The 5666-nt window shown below is 49.4% G+C and overlaps 1 pseudogene; it reads right to left on the bottom strand.

The window, feature by feature from the left end:
• Positions 1–2632: 2632 nt before the first annotated feature.
• Positions 2633–5666, bottom strand: part of LOC106752242 — a 3374-nt pseudogene continuing 340 nt past the window's right edge.

Below are 5666 nucleotides of genomic sequence, written 5' to 3'. Positions count from 1 at the left end.
CCGAGGGATTTCAAGTAGCAACAGCTGTTCCGTGCCGCGATGCACGCGACGTGCAAGTTGCTGCTGCGCGCGCGTACGCACACACGCGCGTTCAACTGTAGTCTGTCTGTGTGTGTGTGTGTATGAATACACACGACGTTTTGCTGAACGACAGATAGACGCGAGAGAGAAGCGGCTTTTCTCTCCTCTCGACTATCGGCTTGTTGATCTCCGCGTACAAATGCGTCGTGACGATAAGTTATCGAATCGAGAGAAGAAAGCGAGAGAGAGAGAGAGAGAGAGAGGGAGAGAGCACCGTTTATGTACAGTGCGGATTACACTGAAATCACCGGCGACCGCCTCGTCGACAATCTTGTCGACGACAATCTCACCGACGACATTGTGTATTAATCAATCGAATACACGCGAAATAAATGGGCTTTTCCTTCATTCCGGAGAGTTTCCCTCTCAGAGTTCATTTTCTCTCCCAGATAGCACACGAGTATTTCATGAATGCTTTATGAATTATCCATTACGAATATTTGTACGTTCTGTAGAATATATTGAAAACACTGTTACATATTCATACAGTGTGTTCTGAGTATACTCGAATGACCTATAAATTTATTAATGTTCTATGAATGTGAGTGGAATATTTTTTATGGGAAGTATGGGGAAATCTTGGGACTAAAGCCTGATCTGTGCCTTTTGCTTCTCATTTCTTGCTCTCTATCTCTTTTTCATAAGTAAATGGAAGTTCTTATTACTAGGAGAAATACAGAGACCAAGAAACAAGATGTAAAGAACACGTTGTAGACCAAGCTTAAAAGACGAAAGCAATCTCACGAGTACACGCGCAGATCTCAGTTTCTAATTAAGTAATAAATGTATGTCATAGTGCGTGTGCATACATAGGATTGTCCACTTTTCAGTTAGGTCAGTTAGATAATACATTGCATAATGCATGGTAAATGAACTTTACGAATGACCTAAGAACGTTCTCTTCTATTATGATTTCGACCGAAAATATATGTGTACATTTTTATACATACATTACACATATACAAGATGTGCCAGCCTAGGAAGAACACCTAAATATCTCTCCTTTGTTTTTAATGATATGAGATGTTTGGGGCACAATTTGAATGGTTTCGAAGGAGGAATACCGTGTGAAGGAAAATTTTTTAGCGGTCATTTTCTTCGTTTTTTCTTCAAAGAAACACGGAGGACTTCTCTTCCCTCCTGTGCAGATCAGTCGATCATTCCTGCGACAAGTATGCGTTATCCTACATATTTTACGCGCTCGTTGTCGATTAAGAGAAACTTAGCGGGAGATATAGAAAGTGTGAAACAAAATTGACGATTGGGAGACGCGATAGGTCTCGTTCACTTGCTCTTTTTTTCCTTTCTTCTTGCCTCAGGTACAGGTTTTTTACTCTCCCCGACGGATTTCGTCGGTAACTCACAACGCGACTTTTTAAAAGAGAGAGAGAGAGAGAGAGAGAGAGAGAAAGAGAGAGAAAGACGCGTTAGGGAAACCGACCGGACGAAATCCGACGAGTGAGGAGCGTCGTTCTCGCCTTGATTAGCGGTTGTTTAGGAGCAGTGAAAGTTTCTCCTTCGCGCTCGCTCGCTCGCCCGGGATGCGCTACCTTTTCGGAAGGAGATAAACACGACGTTCCTCCCCGTACGTTGCCCCGTACCCCTCGACAGAGAATCGACGGGAGAATCACCATTGTCGCGCAATACTCGCGCGTTCTCATGCGGAAACGCGCTGAGAAAGGAAGTCACCGGCGGCGGCGGGAATTAATCCGATCTCGCAGATCCGCTTTGCTCCGCTCTGCTCTCCGGAGCTGACCGGGCTGAGATCGAGCTGATGACCTCCATCCATCCAGGACGAGGCTCCGACAAGATCTGAGCGTTCACCCTCGTACCTGAGGATGCTACGCGATTGTGCAACGCGCGGAAGAGTATCGGGGTTAAACGTTACGTGCGCGCGCACGGGGTTAGCGTGAAACTAATCGCCCGTGCAAAATTGCGTGATGCCGGCATTAAACGGGCAAGCAACGGGCAAGGTTCCCCGCTCGGTCTTCAGGAAGAGAAAGAGCGGCTCGTCGTGACTGACTCGTGGTCTTCTCAATTCGCCCGTTCTCACGAATATACCCGTGATCCCGGAAAGACTCGAGAAAACCGGCAAAACTCTCTCGAAGCAGATCGAGTAGATCGGGCTTCCCCAACGTCGGGGTCGTTCCGAATTCAAAGCGCGCGAATCGGGTAGGTGTTCGACGTTCGGTCGAAGAAAGAACAACGGAGACATGTGGTTTTTATGTAAAAATACATAAAAAAGCTTTATTTCGCCACCGTTTTCTTGCAAAAAAATAAGTATAAAAAACATCTCTCCTTCGTGGTCGTCGTAATCATCATCATCATTATCGTCATCATCGTCGTTATCGTCGTCATCATCATCGTTATTATCGTTATCATCATCATAGTAGTCGTCATTGTGATCGTTGATATCATCATTATTCTCACCATCATCATCATCGTCGTCGTCGTCATCAGCCTCGTCGTTGTTGTAGTCGTCATCGTACTCAACATCGTCATCATCATCATCGTCGTCGTCGTCGCCGTTGTCGCGTTCTTCTTCCTCATCCTCGTCGTCTCGCGGCGATCGTCGCGCGTATAACACAGTGATACGTCAACACGACAAAACTTGTCGTCGCTGATTATTATGTTAGAGGTATGTGAGCGTTGTGTGCGTGTGTGTAGTAGGTGAATGGAGGAGGGGGATGGTGGGGCCGCGGGGGTAGTGAATTGACTAGTATGGCCCGGATCCACCGGGTGGCCCGTAACTCGTGCTGGGTCCGCTCGGTCCGGTGCCGCCGATTCCATCGATTCCGATACCGGTGCCGCCTCCGTGACCTCCGCCGATTCCGCCACCGATTCCGCCGCCGATTCCGCCGCCGATTCCGCCGCCGATACCGCCGCCGATACCACCGCCGATACCACCGCCGTGACCTCCGCCGATGCCGATGCCGCCACCGCCGCCGCCGCCGCCGCCGCCGCCGGACGTAATTTCCTTCTGTAATGTGTGAAAAACGTACGCGTTGATATCGAAATTCGGGGTGACTTCGCGCGACTCGGAATCTCCGACTCGTCGACGTCCCTCGCCTCCCTTACCTGCGTCTTGTACTTGATGAAGTAGACCTCCGGCTTGCTGGGTTGAGTAGGCGCGATGGTGGGCAGACTGATTTCGGGCGCCTCCTCGGGCTTCTTGACCAACACGTAGATAAGCGTTTTCTGTTCGTCCTGCTGCGGCAACGCCGGGATCACAGGAGCGGTCGGGGTCGGCGGGGTCGGCGCCTTGATGAAAATGATCTTATAGTGCTTCTGCGGGGGTGCCGGGGGCGCGATCGGCCTGATCGGCCTGTCCTCGGGCGCCTCAGGCGGCGGCACGTGCACGTAGATGTGCTTCTGAATCAGGGAGCCGCCGCCGCCGAACCCGCCGCCGAANGAAACCGCCGCCGAAGCCGCCGCCGAAACCGCCGCCACCGCCGCCGCCGATGCCACCGCCGATGCCACCGCCGTGTCCTCCGCCGAGGCCTCCGCCGAGGCCACCGAGTCCACCGCCGAGACCGCCTCCGTGACCGCCTCCGTGACCGCCGCCGATACCGATACCACCGCCACCGATACCGATGCCGCCGCCTCCGCCGGGAGCACCGTAGCTGGTGCTCGGAGTATAAGAATATCCGGCTTCCGGCCGCGCCATCGCCGCTGTGGCGAGCGCCAGGATCTGTGATCGACGAATGGATTGCGATGAGTGATCGCTTGGACTCGTGCGAGAGGGGAAAAACGCGAAAAGAGGCGAGACGCCCCGCAGCGACGAGTTCGATTAATCGCTGCGTTCGGGAAACACGAGCGATCAGTGCGCTAAAAGAAAAATATTGTTATTTTCGGGGACAGCAATATGCTTTTTTTTATTTTAACCACAAAAATAGTAATAGCAATGTGCACGTAAAGTTATTGTTATACATTACGTTACGCATTAACGTTAGTGTTTACTAGAAAAATAGTTCTCTCGACTATTTCTGTGGTTGAAATGAAAAAAGGATATTATTGTCCTCGAAAATATCTATATTTTTCTCTCAGTGTGAGCGGTCCATATGACACAGAAGCTTGCAGTAACATTGCTGCAATATTGCAACGATGTCGCTGCAATGTTGCTGACATTGCAGCAATATTAACGTTAGCTTTTGTGGGTTCTGTGAGCTCAGTAATTATTGGCCTTTACTGTTTACCGTTTAACGTTAGATCCCTAAATTTGGACCAATTACGTTGACGAATTATTCAACCGTTCTACAACCGGTTGTGTTTTCTGAACGCAGCAATTTTTTATCATTCCTTGCGTGGCGCGTTCGCGAAGTTCGCGGTCACAATTTAATTCGTGCCTCCCCAGTAAGTGTGAAATCATTAACACAACGTTATTACAATGATATCTTATAACACGCAACGTATTCAAATATATAATTTTCAATGTTGTACACAATGTTATTGCTAATAATTTAATATTTGACCCAAACATTAAGAATAATATTTATACGATATGATTTTAATATTTAGGAATATTATATTATCAAATAACAGTTTAAAAACATTTATAAGATATTATAACATCCAGATGTTTATCAAATCCACATGAAATCAATGTTTCGAAAGATTGATTTAATGTTTCTTGCTTACTGGGTTGTTACATCGGACAAGCGAACAATACATCGTCGCGGAACTGCGAAGCTGGCAGATTCGCAAATGGATAGCGACGGAGGGTTGAAGCGTCTCGCAAGAGTGTTTCTCAAGAGACGGCAATTCTCAAGAGAGAGAAAGAAAGAGAGAGAGAGAGAGAGAGAGAGAAGGGAGACAGAGAAAGAGAGACAAACGCGGCCCGCTCAAGAAAATAAATCGTTCCCACTTCCCACGCCTTCGAATAATATAATAAGAGAGACTATATCGCGAGGACAATGCGAGGAGAGCGTACTTTCATCTGACTCTTCCTCGGCGCTTTAGAGCCGAGAAATAAAAACGAGAAACGAGGAGAAAGAGTGAAGACTCTCTTCCTCTTTCTCTCTTTCCCGCTCTCGGTTTTCAAAGGGTGAACCGGAAGCGCGGATGAATCGCGAGGGTGAGTCCGCGGAAAGATGCGGAAGACGTGTCCCTCCGCCTCGACGTCACGCGCGTTACGTAAACCGGAGCGGAGGAGGAATCCCGCGGCCGAGATATAATACGTGCATCCGACTCCTTCTCTTTTTCGTTCGCGTGCCGCGCGGAAACTAGAGAAGTGGCACAATCACTGAACCGGTTGCCCCCGGCTGGTCACTATCACGGAGTACATTGACACCGCACACAATGGCCCCTGTGCACCCTCCCCTCCCTCGTTTACTTTCTCCGTCCACCCCTCCCGAGCCCGGATCGGAAGGCCCCCCGAGATCACGAGATCTCGAGCGAGGGAGTGAGTGTACGACGAATTTTTCGTTTCTCCTCGTTTCTCCCGCGCGTCTCACGCGGGGGGGGGGAGGACTCGTCCTCCGGATGAAATTTCACGTGATTTCCATGCTGCGACTTTCGTTACTATCGCGAAGAGAGAAGATGCGGAGAGAGAAAGGCGAGAGAGAGAGAGAGAGAGAGAGAGAGAG

This window comes from Dinoponera quadriceps, unplaced genomic scaffold (assembly GCF_001313825.1).
Source record: "Dinoponera quadriceps isolate SergipeBrazil2010 unplaced genomic scaffold, ASM131382v1 scaffold479, whole genome shotgun sequence".
Taxonomy (NCBI): domain Eukaryota; kingdom Metazoa; phylum Arthropoda; class Insecta; order Hymenoptera; family Formicidae; genus Dinoponera; species Dinoponera quadriceps.
Note: the sequence above shows the minus strand (reverse complement) of the source record. Positions and strands in the feature narration are given on the sequence as shown.